The following is a 17,814-nucleotide window of genomic DNA, read 5'->3' on the forward strand; positions in this document are numbered from 1 at the left end:
CCCTTTTTAACTTTTGAGATTTAAATCCTAACTTTACCAAATCTTTTCAAATTCCACCATTGATACAAAATGACAAATACCGAGGTTAAAAACCATAACAAAGTGTAGAATATCCCTACCTCAAGTGTAGAAGCTCAAAGGAGATGAAGAAGAACTTCAAGAATGCCTAAACTCTACTTTGTTCGGATCAAAAGGAAGCCCACAAGGTGCTCTATCTTTTTATCAAAGGAACTAGGGTTGAGAGACCCTTAGATCAAGGAGTATTTGTAGAGAGAGAAAGAGAGTGCTGGATTAAGGTTTTGAGTGAAAAGATGATCAAAAAGTGATGTAAAATCACCTTGCTGCGAACTGATATATGCAACCTTCGCTCGAGCGAAGAAGTTGTCGCTCGAGCGACCAGACACAACAAATGACCTCGCTCGAGCGCAAGAAGCGTTGCTCAAGCGTAAAATGCAAAGCTTCAGAAGTTTTACAGATGCACATGCTCGCTTGAGCGCAAGAAGCCTCGCTCGAGCGAAACACGTCACCTTCCCAGAAATTCTACGTTTGGGAAAGCAACCTGAGGACTCTCAATTCTCGGTCGAGCACAAGAAACTTCTCTCTAGCAAAGGAGGAAATTTCACAAGGCTCGCTCGAGTGCAAGAAGCCTCGCTCGAGCGAAGAAGCCAAAATCTGGGCAACAACAATCTAGACCAACTAACAACCAATCTGCTCCAAACACGCCCAACATATTCCAAAGCTCAAATTCAAAGAGTTAAAGGAGGAAAACAAGACATGGACAACAATATTAAACCACGAAACCCGAGTCCGGAATACAACATGGTCGGGGTTAAAACTATAGTTTTCTTATTATCTGCTAAATTGTGAATCTACAATGGTTGTTCCCTCCATTTTGGCTTTCTTTGTCCTCTCTTACCTACTATTTCTTCACTCTGCTGGAGAAGACAACAACTCATTCCAACACTATCCAGAGTCCTTCCAGTGTGGAAATCTTGAGGAAATCAGCTTCCCTTACTCCAGCACCACTTATCCCCATTGTGGGTTATGCACTGTAGATTGCAGGGAAAAAGTTCTAAAACTCAATTTCGGTATAGATGACCAAAATTGGTATGAACTTCAAGGCAATTTTTATAATGATCAACGTGTCCTCAATGTTGCTGACAAAAGGCTTGAAAGGCTCATAAAATCCAAAAGTTGTGATGTTTTCACTTTTTACTTGAATAGGACTCTTCCCACTACACCTTCTGTTTCTTTTACAGTCTCTCCCAATCTCACCTTCTTCAAATACCCCACCAGCAGCGGTGCACCTGATAAGCAGATTAAGGATTTATTTGGCCGTAATCACAGTTACAATGATTACAAAGGCTACTCAGGCTACACAGGTTACTATAAATAGCCTCATGATCCTTATCAATTTCTTCTTTTATATTAATGAGAGAATTTTGCAAAGATGTGCACTTATTAAACTACTGGTGTTAAGCATGAAGTGAAATGTCAGAGATCTGTTCTCTGTATTGGATTCTAAGTTCTCACTCAGATTGGATGTGTCAAAGGAATGCGGTGAGTGTCACCTCAAAGGAGGCCATTGTCCTCGATACAACAGCTCCAAGTTCCAATGCATTGAGTGGGAAAAACACGGTATTGGAATTTCTCTACTGCATAAAGTATACTGTTATTTATGATTTAATCCAAAATCTTTATATGTAAGGGATCATTTTGGAGTTTTCAGGTTCATGATCTTGGGAGCTTCTGTACAGTAGAGGGGTTTTAGAGAGAACTGACTCATCATGTTCTCTATTTTCATAGTAAAATGCTTTCATGTTCTTCGCCTACGGATGTAGACTTATAGAAGTACCACATAAATCTTTTGTAAGCATGTGTGCTTGTTTTGTTTATTACTTCTAAATTTTTTATTCTGTCTTAACAAATTGCCTGAGGTTTTTCTCCTTGGCATTATTTATAGGAATAAAACACGTGATATTGATTCTAGCAACAGGTAATATACCTCTGTTCAGTATCTATAAGCATGAATAACTTTGGATGCATCTATATACATCAAATGTTTTTAACTAGTGGCTGCAAAAAGAAGTAGGTTGCTATTGATTTTAGGAACAGGTAATATACGTCATTAGCCTGTATTTATATGCATGAGTCTATTTAGATAATTGTTTTGTTCGTCTGCCACATTAGCTTAATTTTTCTCATTTTACAACTCCTTCTGTTGTTGCAGGAATTGAGATTTTAATAATCCAATTGTTCTGCATCAAAAGGAAAGTATCACACAATGATCAATCCATATTCTTTTGGAAGACTAAAATAGAGAAATATAGAAATGCTAAGGCCTTTCTAAAGAATTATGGATCTCTTGTTCCAAAAAGGTACACTTACTCTGACATCAAGAAAATGGCCAACTCCATCAGAGTAAAACTAGGTCAAGGAGGCTATGGTTGTGTTTTCAAGGGAAATCTAGAAAATGGCTCCCTTGTGGTAGTGAAGGTTCTAAAAGAATTGAAAGACAACGGAGAAGATTTCATTAATGAGGTTGCAACCATTAGTACGACTTCTCGTGTTAATATTGTACATCTCCTGGGGTTTTGTTTTGACAGTCACAATAGAGTTCGTGTATATGAGTTCATGCCTAATGGATCTCTTGAGAAATTCATATATGATAGGAATTCCTTGACATATCACTAATTGGGATGGGAAGCATTGTACAAAATTGCAGTTGGCATTGCTCGAGGATTAGAGTACTTACACCATGGTTGCAACATGCGAATTTTGCATTTTGACATAAAGCCTCACAATATTCTTTTAGATGAGGACTTTTTCCCGAAGATCTCCTATTTTGGCCTTGCTAAACTGTGCCCACAGAAAGAGAGTATCATATCACTATTGGGTGCTAGAGGGACTGTCAGTTATATTGCCCCAGAAGTATTTTGTAGAAACTTTGGTGGAGTTTCAGACAAGTCAGATGTCTATAGTTATCGAATGATGATTCTAGAAATGGTCGGAGGAAGAAAGAATATTGATGTCAAAGTTGATCACACAAGTGAGATATATTTTTCACATTGGATATACAAGAGACTTGAGCTCGATGAAAAACTTGGAGTGCATGGCATTATGAATGATGAGGGAAATGAAAGTGCAAGGAAGATGATTATGGTTGGCTTGTGGTACATACAAACCGATCCCTCACACCAGCCATCAACGAATAGGGTGGTAGAGAAGCTAGAAGGGAACCTAGAATCCTTGCAAATCCCGCCTAAGCCTTAATGTCTTCTCCCCCAAGATCACCACCAGATTCTTCAACTACACTCGTGCCATGCCATAACATTGTGCGATTCACAATGCATACTTCTATTGCCAAGGTAATGTGCACGGGTGAAAATTAGGTAAACTGTATCTCTCTTTTGCTTGTGTTTGACAGTTCTGATTAATACAATTCAGATTTTACCTAGGGTTTAAAAACTAGTTACAATAAAAAAATTATGTAATATCATGAACCTCTACAAATAATACTATTATGCTTATTTCATAGAACAATTAAATCAAGATCTATAAAATTGTTCAGAACAAAAATGCTAGATGTTTTTTCAATTTGATTGCTTCACACAAAGGTATTCAAATTTAGGGATAAGGCTACTTCACTTTAGACCTTAAATTGCTCCAAATAGAGTACACCTTATTTCAAAGGTAATTGTGGACGTTAATAACATTTTACATATTTTCCAGAGTCAATTTAATCAATAAATTTATAGAACTTTGATGAATTCTATTAAATTTGAAAATTTTGAGTTCCCAAAAATTTCAAGTCAAGCCCAGTACCAATGGTTGAGGAAGGGGAATATAGGGACTGTTGTTGTGACAGTTGCTTTGAGGTTTTTAGGGATTTATTTTTAGTCTATTTTGATGATTCGAACCGTTCATATTATAAAGTTTGGCGAATATATTATTCATATAAAAAATTAAGTTAATCGGACATTCATAACCCAATTATTGGATTCTAATTATTTTTAAAAACATTATCAAAATTATGATAGCTATTTATTTTTTTACAAAAAAAAATGTGGTTTTTTTATATAGTTACAAATATCTAATTAACTTGATTTTTTCATTAATGATCTACTCAACAAATTTTATAATATGAACAGTTCAAATTATCAAAATAGGCTCCAAACATTACCCCATGAGCCTTAGTCATTCAGATCTCTCTATCAGATAGTTGTAATGGATTATCTCTGTCACATATCTAATGGGTATCAATGATGGATCCAGGATTCGAACTTTGGAGGGCAAAAACATATATAACTTCTCATCTTTTGAAATTGTCTTACCAATTACTAGTATAATAATATACATGATTCTTACAATTTTTTATGGGTATAAAAAAAATAATTATACTATTTTGTAGGCATTAGATATATAACAGTGATGACCAGTTTGGTGTAACTTACACAAACATAAATATGAGGGTTTTTGGGTTTGGGTGTGTGCAAAATAGGGGTGAGTTTGTGTTTTATAAGCCATGGTGTGCGTTTTTCCCGATCTGCCCCTGCCTCGCTGTCAAAGCCCAGCCGGCTGTGTTGATGCCCGGCTGTGCTTCACTGAGGCCCGGTCGACTCTCGGTATAACTCAGTTTTTTTTTTTTTACTCAGTTTTTTGTTTAGTGTTCTGGGGTGTTGATCTAAAAAAGAACAAGAGAGTTAAAGGAAAAGAAAACAAAAGGTTTGGTTTGCTTTTGTTTGTTTTGTTAATTAATGTGATTTGTTTGGATCGTTTTGGTTAAACTCATAACTTGTTTGTTTTGGTTAAACTCACAACTTGTGTTGTGTGAATCATGTCGTTAGTTTATATATATTTCGTTAGTTGTTTTGGTAAATTGTAATTTGTTTTGTAAAACTGTAGCATGTTGCTTTTTGGATAAAATCAATTTTCAAAAAAAAATCAAAAATCAAATCAAACAGCTTGATTTTCAAATTATTATTTAGATATCACTTTTTGTGCATCATTTTGATTTACGTTAACTCGTGTTTACACTTTGTAATTGGATTTCTCTTTGTACTGAGTTCTAAGTCTTGTTTGCTCTTTTGTTGCCCTTTCCTCCTCTCGCATGTGATGCATTAGGTTTGCAAATCGGTTAAAAATATCGAGTGCACCCTGTAGACACCCCATTTTTTACCGTCCTCAAGACTTGGATGTTCTCGCAAGTACATCCGGTGACAAGTGTGATTGCTCGTCGAGCGCTCGAATTCTGCGGTGGAACGCCACAGGTTTGAGCTTTCCAAACCTTGCATCAATTTTGTCTCATTTTTGGACCATGTGTTGGTCCTTTCAGCATGCTTCTTTAGGTGCACTACCGGCCACTTTTGGGCACTGCTAGCCATAAACTTTGGCTTGTCGGCCATTGATGAGCCCCTGCCGGCCACCAATGCATCAGTAGATTTTTTTAGATATTTTGTGCCAGTTGGTGAGCATTAGTGCTCCCCTCCATACACGTGTATGGAGGGATGAAGGCAAGCTTTGGCTTGCATTTCTATAAAAGGGGAGGTCTCTCCCCCATTTGAGGGGTTACACAAAATCTTGTAAGCAAAATTTTTGGCCACTTTCTCTAGAATCCTCTCTCTCTTCCTATTTTGTGCTTGAAGGTGGAAATTCTCTACATATTTGCATACAACCCCTTAATCAAATTAGACTTCCTTGAACCTGAGGTTCTTGGAGGCCTTATTTGAGTTCTCAAGGCTGGTTTTGGCTCAGAAATTATGCTGTTTGTTACTGTGCTTCAACGGTATTAAGCTTACCTCTTTAAAGCTTTATTTTAGTCACTTGTTTGACCACCTTTGCATGTTGTATTTGACCTAGTTTTTAACTACAAAAACCTCTGTTTTTAAGGTTTAAAAATGATGGTTTAAGGCCTTTTTGGAGTTAGGGGTGGTTTACCCTCTTTTGTAGCTTGTTTGCTAAGTATCGTGCCATCTTTTAAGGTTTTTCAAACAACTCTTTTTTGGCCCTTAAACCACTAAATGCCAGGGAAATTTTAGTGGCAAAAAGTTGGTTTTGAGGTCCAAAATAGGAGAGGGTGGCCTCCCCTCCTTGTGTCTTGTTTACATGTGTAGTTGGCCTAGCATGTGAGCATGTTTTTTTACCTTCTTATGACTTGATCTCAGCATGTTTTAGTCACTAATTTAGCATGCTTTAACTCTGTTTTGGGTAGCCTTGGTCATATGAGCTTCATCTTGCATGGTTGTAGTGTAAAGGCCTTTGCTAGCTTTGTGTTTTAAGGCCTCTAACATGCTTTGTTTGGGATGTTTGCATGCGATAGCACCATTTGGCATGTGATTTTAGTGCATATATCACTGTCATACTCTCACATATATCACTCTTTCATTGCTTTTGAGAGTTGTGCTTTGTGTCTTGCTTGTGAGCCAACATGTGTGCATGATTTTCTTGCCTTTTGTGCCTAAATTTCAGCATGTTTTGGCTACTGATTTGGCATGTTTAAGCTCTGTCTAGAGCTGGTTTGGTCATTTAAGCTTGATAATGCATGCCTTTAGTGTAGTGCTCTTCACTAGTTTCAATGCTTTTGGCCCTTAACATGTTGTGCATGTGTTGCTTACATGTTTTAGCATTATTTGTCATGCCATTTCAGCACTAAAAGTCTGCAACCTCTCTCATTTCTTCATTTTTCTGTTTGTTTTGAGGGTTGGTTAACCTTATGCATGTGTTTCAGTTTGGGTTGGAGTTTATGCTCAATGGCTTTAACTCTCTTTTGAGGGTTCCTCCTAGCCAAAGGCATGATCTCTCTCATGTCTTAAACCATGCTTTGGTTGACCCCTCTCTCATTAGAGGACACTCATCTTGGACTTAACCAACTAAAGAATGGCTTGGTAATGCTAAAATGAGTAAATAAAATGAATCAAGTAAAACATGACCAAGATAAGCATGTTATGTGTGCATTGCATGTGTTCAATCGGACGTTCTATTGAACACAAGGTAGATTGGTCCATTTCATACTCAAAGTGATGAAATGAGCCAATCTCCTTTAGTCTCCATCACCCTTGATCATGCATGATAGGGTGGTTGTCTTTTGAGTCTTGATTTTGTGCATTTATTGAAAGTACACAACTTGGATCTTTGGCCATCATGCATTGAATATGCTTGACTGGTGGTTTTGGATCCAAGAGTGCCTCTCCTTTGATGTTTTGAGATGATAAGGAGGGGCACAGTACAAACATGTTCTTGGAAAACCGTCCATTTTCTTCTGTTTGTGCTCTGTTGAAGTTTGGTGATTCAGCACACCAGTGGCCGGCAAGGCTTCATCCTTGGCCGACAGTGCCTCTCTTTGGCCAGCAGATGGTCGGCAGCAAGCACTCATGGCTGGCAAGCCACTGGTGTATTCCTCAACAATGGGTTGGTAAGGTGGAGCAGAAAGTTCTTGGAGGAACCCTGTAAATACAGCCTCTTAAGAGCAAACTGGTGGGCTTTTCAAGGCGAAAAACCAATGCATGCATCCTCTGCTTCCCGAGGCAGAACTGAAGCAATGTAGTTTTAACATTTGTTTTGCATGTTTAGTTAGTATTCATTGGTTTTGTAATTTAATTAATTAGTGTGCTAATTAGTTAAGTGTTGCAATAATTAAGTGGCTTAACTTAGCTATTCCTTTATCTTGTTGTGTAATAATTAGTCTAATTAGTTTAATTAGATTAGTTAGATTAGCTTAGCTTAGCTTTTATTCATTCGGACCGTCCTTCGTGAGGGCACAATGTTGTAATAAGGGTGTGTGTGTGTGTGTGTGCATGTCTTCCAACCCCACGTCTTTCTCCCTTTTATTTACCTGCTTTCGTTGGTTAGATTAGGGATCATGTTTTGATTAGCTTACTTTATGCTTGCATGTTTGCATTCACTCATTTGTCTTGCATGCGCTGGGCTCAGCGCATCATTTAAACTGCATCATTATTTCAATACACTTCTTTGAATACGTGTTTCAAAACATGTTATCAAAGTGTTGCATTCATATGCCATCTTAGATAGCCGAGCCTATTTAGTTTGCATTATTGCATGTGTTGCATTAGGTATTTTGTATAGTTAGGATCATGTATATTTTTAACTAGCATTTGTTTTGGCTCGGAGTACGCTGTAAGTTTTACGCTTTAACATACTTGCATAAGTGTGAGTGTTGCCATGATAGCATGCTTGCCATGAGGCTATGTGCTTAAGTGATTAATTGTTGAATGCCTGTGAATGATGGCTTGTTGCTTGAATTGGAACAATTCAACGAATGAGAGTTTTAAGCCCACTTTGCGAAGTGGCAAAATCATGTTTTAAGTCCATCATGTTTGATGGCAAATCCATGCTTTAGCCCACTTGAGAGTGGCATTTTTAAACCATTTTCGAAAACAAACATGAATTGAGTTTGTTCCAAGCCTTGCGACTTAGTCTATACTTGTGTGTGTGTGTCACATAGTAAAGTTAGCTAATAATCAGAATAAGAACACATGTGTTTATGAAACAACATATCATGGTAGCAGAGGCCGATCTTTGATCGGGCGAGCGGGGGTGCTCATTTCAGGACCTTCCTCTCTCATACCCAAGTTCCCGAGCCGAGGCAACTTTGATGATGACGGACACGTGGCCTTTGGCACGAGTCGGGGTTTCCTGAATTTCCTAAAAATAAAATATTTAGGTGGCAACTCTGTAATCTGGCAAAGCAGTTCAGTTTTGACATTTTTTGATTGAAAATCGATTTTCCAAAATGATTTGCCGGATTGGACTCTTTGGTGTTTATCAGTTTCACATTGCACTTTGTGAGATTAGATTCTGAACTGTGACAGGAGTCCGAACTGTAAGAGACCAATTCGTGCCTCTCCGAAAGGGGGGCGCGCAAAGAAAGTCGAGTTTACACCCGATGTTCACACCAACCTTTCCTTCTCTCGCGTGTGACGTGTTAGGATTGTACCTTCGGTTAAAAACATTCGGGTGTGCCCGATGTTCAAACCACCTTTCCTCCTCTCGTGTGTGACGTGTTAGGATTACAAATCGGTTAAAAATAGTAGGTGCAACTGATGTTTACACCAACGTTTCCTCCTCTCGCGTGTGACGCGTTAGGATTGCAAATCGGTTAAAAACATCAGGTGCGCCCGATGTTCACACCAACCTTTCCTCCTCTCGCGTGTGACACGTTAGGATTGTACCTTCAGTTAAAAACATTCGGGTGTGCTTGATGTTCACACCAACCTTTCCTCCTCTCGCATGTGACGCAATAGGATTGCAAACCGGTTAAAAATATTCGGGTGTGCCAAGTGTTCACACCAACCTTTCCTCCTCTTGCGTGTGACGTGTTAGGATTGCACCTCCGGTTAAAAACATTTGAATGCGCCCGGTGTTCACACCAACCTTTCCTCCTCTCCCGTGTGATGTGTTAGGATTGTACCTTCGGTTAAAAACATTGGGTGCGCCCGATGTTCACACCACCTTTCCTCCTTTTGCGTGCAACGCGTTAGGATCTCGGTTGAGACCTCGGGTGTGCTTGATGGTTACGTTGCCCTTCGCCTTTCCTACGCGACGCGTAGTTAGGCTTGCATAATTTTCTTACATCCTTTCTACATGAAATTTAGTTTGGCTCATGTTTCCCACGCGAGGCTTGTATATTTACTTAGTTCTTTTCATTCTTAGAATTGTTGTACCTTGTTTCAGTTTGTTTAAATGTGGCATTTTCTTTGCATTGGATTTTCAATCAAATGTTTCATTGCATGGCCTCATTACATGATCAAAAGTTAGGTTCTTGCATCTTATGTTTGCATTTTGCCCCTGAACTACGTTGGTTTGATTCCATGGAAAGGGATACGTAGGCACTTGCAAGCGCAACCAATCTAATTTATGTCTTGCTTTCTTGCCCAAGCCTTGTGGCCTCGTCAAAGGAGTCATCTTGGGTCTTTGACACTCACTCACGTCATTTCATGACTGCTCAAGCCCTGTCAAAGAGGGGCAACTATAGACATCTTGTTTTGACCGCCCGCAAGACTTAGGCGCCTAGTTTGATACACTCGATGATGAAAGTTGAATTGTGTGCTTTGAATTCATAGCAATTCAGATTCAGTCACGCTCTCAAAATAACCTCAAATCATCAATATTTACCTTGTTTGAATCTCTGAGTCTTATTTTTGGACCTTTCACCACTCTGAGTTGAGTTTGAAGCAAAAAAACCGGGGGGGGGGGGGCATGTATGCCCGGCCGTGCCTTAGTGAAGGCCGGCTATGGCTATGAATGGCCGGTCGGGCTTTGGTGGCAAGAAACACTGTACTGGGCGAGACCCTGCCAGCTGTCCATTTTTGAAGATATTTATCACCTTTTGAGCTCACATTCTATAAAAATGAGGTCCAGCCTCTGTTTTGGAGGTTGGAAAAAATTCTAGAAAGCTTATATACACCTTAAGAGCTCCTCCTTCCTCCTTCTTCCATAGCAAGCAACCTTTGAGTTAACCTACCTCCCTTGTGTCATCTCCATACACCATACACAACCATGTCTCACCATCTTACAGCCAAGGTTGATCTTTGAGAAGCCTAATTCAAGCTTGAGGGTGAGTTGATAATTAGTTTGGATCACAAGCAAGAGCTAACTTCTTTGAGAGGTATAAGCTTGTTCTTCTCTCTTGCCTTCAAATCTTTCATTTGCTATCTAGTTCTTATCATTTCGTGTTGTTTTGATCCTATTTTAAGTGTTTAAGTTTGGGTTTGGAGAGTTATCAAAAGACAAGAGAGAGTTTTCTCATTCTATATCTTTACCTATAGCTCAAACCTTTACTTTTCCACTCTTTTCCTTTGTTCTCTATACTGATTTTCAAAGTTAAAAAAAGGGCTCAAATCATGTTTTTGGGGTTTCAAAAATGGAGGGGTTAGCCACCCCTCCTTATTCTTGTTCACTAGCCCTATTTCCTCTTTTGTTGATTAGCTTCTTTTAGGCTATTTTTGTGAGCTTTAAACCCCTTTTTTTTTTTTTTTTTTTTTGTGAGCTTTAAGTCTATGTTTTTCATTTATTAAAGGTTGTTTTGGGGCAGTGCTAGCCTTTTAAATTGGTTCAAGCTTTGGTTAATTCCTTTCTTGTCTCATGAATTGGCATACATAACTTGTTGTCTGTTGTTCCAAGCTTTCATTTACTTACTTTTCATGTTAAGAGTCTCACTCTAACAAATCATCTAACCATCTATCTTTTTCATTCTTGAGAATGATTTCAACTGATTGAGGTTGCTCAAAACATGTAAGAGAGACTTCTACTTAATGGCTTACTCTTTTCGGAGATTCATTGTCAACAGTATAGTCTCTCTCTTTCTCTCTTGTTTTAGAGGAACCTCTCGTTTTGGCATTACTTCTTGTGTATTGGGCTTTAACATCACCATGGACAAATGGACTAATGAATGACAATGACTAAACAAATTGGTTTAAAATTGGATCAACGCACATAAAGAAAATGGCCTAACTCGCTTAGACTTGGCCAGACGTTATGCCAAGATAATCAAGTCAAGAGTGATTGTAGACACCCCATTTGACCGTCCTCAAGACTTGGACGTCATTGTTTGAACACTCAGTGATTATCCATGTTTGTGTTTGTTTGGAGTTCCCGGAGGTCTCAGCTCGCGCGCCTTGCCTCAGGATCTCCGAACTCGACCGTTTAGTGTCTGGTTTCACACCAAACACTTGTGTTCTGCCTTGGAGGGACAGGGAATGCCTTGTGAGGCATCCCCACTCACCACCAGCAGTGGCTAGAGGCTGCCGGCTGGTTTTTGCTTCCACCGGCAATATATATTGCCGACCGGCACTATTTGTTGCCGGTCAGCACTATTTTCTGCCGGCCGGCACTCCTTTTGGCCAAAATGACATTTTTGGCCGGCCGATTGCTGTGCATCTGCTTTTGCAGATATTTTTAGACAGCTGTCTTGCTTTTGCATCCCTCCATACACGTGTATGGAGGGATCTCCCTCTTATGAAGCTTGTCTTGTAAGCTTTACAAGACATATAGAGAGGGCCTTCTCTCTTGTTGCAAAAGGAGAACACTTGGGTTAGACACTTAAGATATTTTGAGAGCTTAGACAGCCATTGTTAGGGTTTGAGTTCTAGGGTTAGGGTTAGATACACATTCTCTCTCTCTTTCCCTCTCTTTTATGCTCTTGTGTGTGTTTTAGTCCATACTATTGCACACAAGCACCTAGTGTTTCACCTTCCTCTTGGAACTGAGGTTCTAAAGGACTGATTTTGAATTTTTGGTGTTGGATTCAAGCCAAGGAATGCCATTGGAGCATCATTGTTGAAGAGGTCATCAAGGGTAAGAAACTTACACCTTTATTCCTCATTTTTGCATTGATTTTCTACCTATCTTAGAGCTGTTTTCGTGCTTATTGTATAACACAAAAAAGTTCTGTTTTTAAGCCCTCTTGGTTGTTTGTTAAGAGTGTTTTGTGGTTTGGGTAAGTTTGAATACCCTTAGGCCTTGAAAGGCCTCATTTTGTGCCCTTTTGTGTGAACTCCGGGATTTTGGTGTTGGGGTCTCTTCACCACTGAAATCTTGAGGGATTTCAGTGGTGAAGGTGATGCTTTGAAGTCCCAAGAAGGAGAGGGCCACCCCCTCTCCTTGTTGTCCTTAAAAAGGGCATGTTTTGGCCTCTTGAGGGAGCCTATGTTAGAGGGTGTATTGACCATGACTTGGCTGCTTTTTATGCTTAATATGTCATGTTATACCCCTGTTTTTGATTGGTTTTGGTACTCCATGCATGCTTAGCATAGTTGCCATGTAATGCCTTGTTTATGCCTTAATATGCCTTAGGTTGTTAGCCTTTGTTGGAGCATGTTTTAGGCTTAGTCTTGTGAAGATTATGTGCATATTTTGCCATGTTCTAGGTCTGTCCTAGGTTGTATAGGTCGGATTTAGCATGCATCATATAGCCCCTTTGCATTTTGGCTTGTTGGCCTTAAGTGTGTGCATGTATAGCATGGCATCTTTGCATTGGTTTGATGATTTGGGACCATCCACCATGTAATTTCAGACCTAATTGTATGCTTGTAAGCTTGCATTTGATGTCCCTTTAATACCTTGTAAGGTTGTCATCTCATGCTCCATGTTTTGGTGATTATTCATGCCTTTGTTTTTGAGTCATTTGGATGCCATCTAAGTGATTCTTAGGCCTTGTTTTAACATACTAAAAACCTGTTTTTAGTTGTTTAATGCATGCCATAATTGTTGTGATAAATGTGCTTCAAAGCTTCATGACTTGTCTCAAGTATTTGGACCATGCTTGCATGCATTTGCTTATCTTGTTTAAACATGATTTGGCATCATTTTATAGCATGATTTTAGAGCTCATGTTGCATGCTAATTGCCCATGAAATCCCTTTGCAAGTGTGATTGAATGTTGCTTGCTTAATGCTTGATGCTTGGACCATAACATGTGTATGCATGTGTGTATGTTTTGGTCCCTTGTTTTGGTCATTTTGGCCACTGTTTTTGGGCCTTATTAGAGCTGCCCAAACCATGTTTAAGACCACCTCTATTTGGTTTGCATGTTTACCTTGCATGTTTGCTTGTATGCTTCGCATAAGTACATTGCATTGTTCATATTGCATGAATGATAACATGCTTAGGTTGCATTGCATCAAAATGCATTCCTTGCCCCTTGATTTGGTGATAGGGATTAGGACTTTGGTTTGATTTGGTTTGCATGCATTTGAAATCAAAGTTGCATACTTGATTCCTTGGGCCATCATGCATGGAAATGTGTGATTGGTGGTCCGAGAATCGAGGCACATGTCCCTTTGAGTCATTACAATGATAAGAGACATGATTGGTGCATATATGCCTTGAATTATGCTGCCATGCTTTGCCTTGCCCTCTGTTGCTGTCATTTGCAGATTCTGCAGGAACACTCTGCCGACCGGCAGTGTAAAGTGCCGACCGGCAAATATTTCTCTGCCGACAGCTTCATTTTGTGCCGGTGGCCATACCACACTACCGGTGGCAATTTCATTCAGCCGGTGGTGATCCCCTCTGTCCAAGGGAGCAGTCCTGAGGTTTTGACAGCCTCCAGAGGAGTGAAGGAAGGAAAACAGAGGCAGCCCATGCATGGTGGCACGTTTCCCGAGGCAATTTACTGTTTTCTTAGCTTAAGTTAATTTGTTAATTAATTAGGCAATTTGTAACATTAATTAGCTTGCGTAGTTAATTAATTTGTAATATTTATTTGGTCCCTCCGAGTGGGGGCAAATTTGTAATAAGTGTGTGTGGGTGGTGTGTATGTCTTCCAATCCCCACTTCTTTCTTCCCTTTTACTTACCCGCTTTAATGGTTAGTAATAGGACATGTTCAAATTAGCATACCTTATGCTATGCATGCGTGCATCCATGCATTTGTATTACATGCATTAGGCTCGGTACATCACGCTAACTGCATTTGTACTTCAAATTCAAAACTGAATATGTGATAGTTATGCATTTTCACATGACATGTTCAGGATAGCCGAGCCTATTCTAGCAACATTTTGTATGCGATACATTAGGCACTTAACATGGACTTGGATCATGCATGTTTGCTAACGAGTTCTTTGTTTTGGCACGGAATACTATGTGAGTATTTTCCTGTTTTAGCATCTCGCATGCGTGTGAATGCTATGACGACAGCATGTTTACCATGTGGCTAGATGCTTATGTGATAAACTGTTTGAATGCCTGTGGGTGAAGGTTGGGTTGTTTGAGTTGGAAAAATTCATTGAAATCCGTGTTTTAACCTACTTGCGAGTAGCAACTTCCAAAACGCTTTTTAAAACAAACGGGTATGCAATGCTTGTTTCCAAATTAGGCAATCTAGTCTATACTTGTTTGCTGCGCGCATAACATAGTGATTCTAGGCTAATAAATGGAATAAGAACACATAACGTTTTCAAAATCAGATATCATGGTTAGTAGAGGCCGGTCTTCGGACCGGGCGAAAGGGGGTGCTCATAGCTGACCTTCTCCGATCGTACCCAAGCTCCCGAGCCGAGACAAACTCCGGTGATGACGGACATGTGGCCTTCGGCACCGAGTCAGGGTTTCCTAAATTTCCCCATTTTAAAAAAATATTTAGGTGGCGACTCTGTATCTGGCAAAGCAGTCCATGTTTGGCACTACTTTTTCAAAAATCTGTTTCTCAAAACGATTTGCCAGATTTGGACTCTTTGGTTCAGATTTAGAACCGTGACACAAAATCGAGTCCGAACTGTAGCGGGCCCCCCTCGCGGGTGTGTTGCAGTGATCATGTGCTAATTCATGGCGTTTTGATGATTCTTGAAGCGCCTTTACCACCCTCTTTGAGTTCATTCCATGATAAGAGGGAGGGGTGGTCATATCCATTGCATTTCATTGATTTTTGTCCGAAATTGTATCTGAAATCATCAAGCAACCAATTTGCTCATTGATGGTTTTGGAATTAACTCCAACCTTCTCTCGAGGCTTTCCCATTACAGAGAAGGAAGAAAGGGACAAACAGAGCTTGAACAACTCTGCATGCACTGTTTCTTACTTTAGAACACAAAACAAAGTTTTGCACAAAACTGAGGCACGACCAGCCTTCTCTATCCCTGACTGGGATTCATCAATGGCCGACCGACCCTCAAAGTTTGGTCAACAGTTTGTTTTTGCAGAAAACTGAGGGACGTGGCTGAGGTAAAACAGAGCAAGCTTGGGGCAGACAGAGCTATCCTTGAGCACCATGCATGTGCATGCATGCAATTCTTGCGCATCCTCGCTTATATTATGATTATTGTAATTAATTAATTTAATATTGTTTATCTCATTATTAAGTATTGTAATTATTTATTATTGTCCCTTTTATAATTGTTGTAATTACTTAGCTTAGAGTGTTAGTTTATTTATCTTGGTTATTCTTGTTGTAATAATCTTGGTTATCTATTTTAATAACATAGATAGCCTAATTAGATAGTTAACTAGCTTAGCCTATTCCATTCATTCAGCTTTGTAATAATTAGTTTAATTCGGACTTTTGGACATTGATTCGCACCCTCCTGCGTGAGGGATCAAATGTTGTAGTAATGTGTATGTCTTCCAACCCCACTTCTTTCTCCCTTTTATTTTTTCGCTTACAATGGTTAGTATAGAGCTTCATGTTTCATTAGCATTCTCATGTTTTACATCCATTTGTTTTGCATGCATATAAGGTTCGGCTCATCGTGCTAACCCGATATTATTGTCCAAATTCATTTACTTGAATATGTGCTCTCTCGCATGTCTTAAATGAAATCATATGCCATGCTCATAGTCGAGCCTATAAAATACATAATGTGCGTTGCATTAGCCATAATCGCATAAGTTAGGAACATGCATCTTTTGCTAACTTTTTCACCCTTTTTTGGCTCGGAGTACTAGATGAGTAATTTTACGTTTTAGCATCTTGCATCGAGTGTTTGTGTTCCCATGTACAAAGCATGAATTCCATGAGGCTAATTGCTTTAATGATATAAATTGTTTGAATGCTTTTGGATGAAGGCTAGGTGCCTGAACTGGATGGTTTGATTAAATATCCATTTTAGCCCACTTTTTTCAAGTGGCAAATTCACAAAATAATTTCAAAACAAAACATAAGATCAAGTGTTCTAATTCTTGCAAACTAGTCTATATTTGTATGAGCGTCACATAGTAAACAATAACTAATAAATCGGAACAAGAGCATATAATGTAAATAAGAAACACATGATGATTAGTAGAGGCTAATCTTTGATCGAGCGAGTGGGGTGCTCAATTCATGACCTTCCTCTCTCGTACCTAAGGTCCCGAGACGAGACACTTTGATGATGACGGACTAATGGCCTTTGGCACGAGTCTCGGGTTTCCTAAATTTTTCAAAAATATTTAAGTGGTGACTCGGAAATCTGACAAAGCAGTCCATGTTTGACATTTGATTCAAACATCAATTTTCCAAAAAAGAATAGCCAGATTTGGACTCTTTTACTGTTTTCACTATTTTATATTGCTGAAATCAAATTCAGAACCACAAGTGGAGTCCGAATCGTAGGGCTATTCGCCTTGAGAAAGAGGAATGAGGACTGCTGTTGTGACAATTGCTTTGAGGTTTTTGAGGATTTATTTTGAGCCTATTTTAATTATTCGAACATTTCATATTATAGAGTTTGTCAAATATATTATTCATATAAAAAATTAAGTTAATTGAATATCTATAACCCAATTGGGTTCTAATTATTTTAAAAAACATTGTCAAAATTATGACAGCTTTTTATTTTTTTACAAAAAAAAAATTGGTCTTTTTATAAAGTTACAAATATCTAATTAACTTGATTTTTTCATTAATGATCTACTCAACAAATTTTATAATGTAAACAGTTTAGATTATCAAAATAGACTTTAAACGATACGTTGATACCCCACGGGCCTTAGGGATTTAAATCTCTCTATCGCATAGTTGTAATGGAATATCTCTATCACATATCTAATGCGTATCAATGATGGATCCAAGATTCGAAGTTTGGGAGGCAAAAACATATATAACTTCTCATCTTTTGAAATTGTCTTACTAATTACTAGTATAATACTATACATGATTCTTACAATTTTTGATGGGTATAAAAAAAGCCATTAGATATATAGCAGAGATGCTCAGTTCGGTGCAACTTAAACAAACATAAATGAGTTGCAAATTTGTTACACATCCCAGTACGCCAACAAAAGTACACATGGGCGGAACAAAAAATATTGTTGAGGGGTTACATGGTTAATCCTAAATAATTTCAAAAAATTAAATAAATCTAACAAATTACTTTTTTCA

At 38.8% G+C, this 17,814-nt stretch overlaps 1 pseudogene; it reads left to right on the forward strand.

Annotated features, from left to right (window-relative positions):
* The first annotated feature begins 874 nt into the window (after positions 1-874).
* The window catches only part of LOC145800759 (LEAF RUST 10 DISEASE-RESISTANCE LOCUS RECEPTOR-LIKE PROTEIN KINASE-like 2.4), a 49,028-nt pseudogene continuing 32,088 nt past the window's right edge, over positions 875-17,814 (forward strand).

The sequence above is a fragment of the Camellia sinensis genome, chromosome 10, assembly GCF_055761805.1.
Source record: "Camellia sinensis isolate YWXY chromosome 10, ASM5576180v1, whole genome shotgun sequence".
In the NCBI taxonomy this organism is placed as follows: Eukaryota; Viridiplantae; Streptophyta; class Magnoliopsida; order Ericales; family Theaceae; genus Camellia; species Camellia sinensis.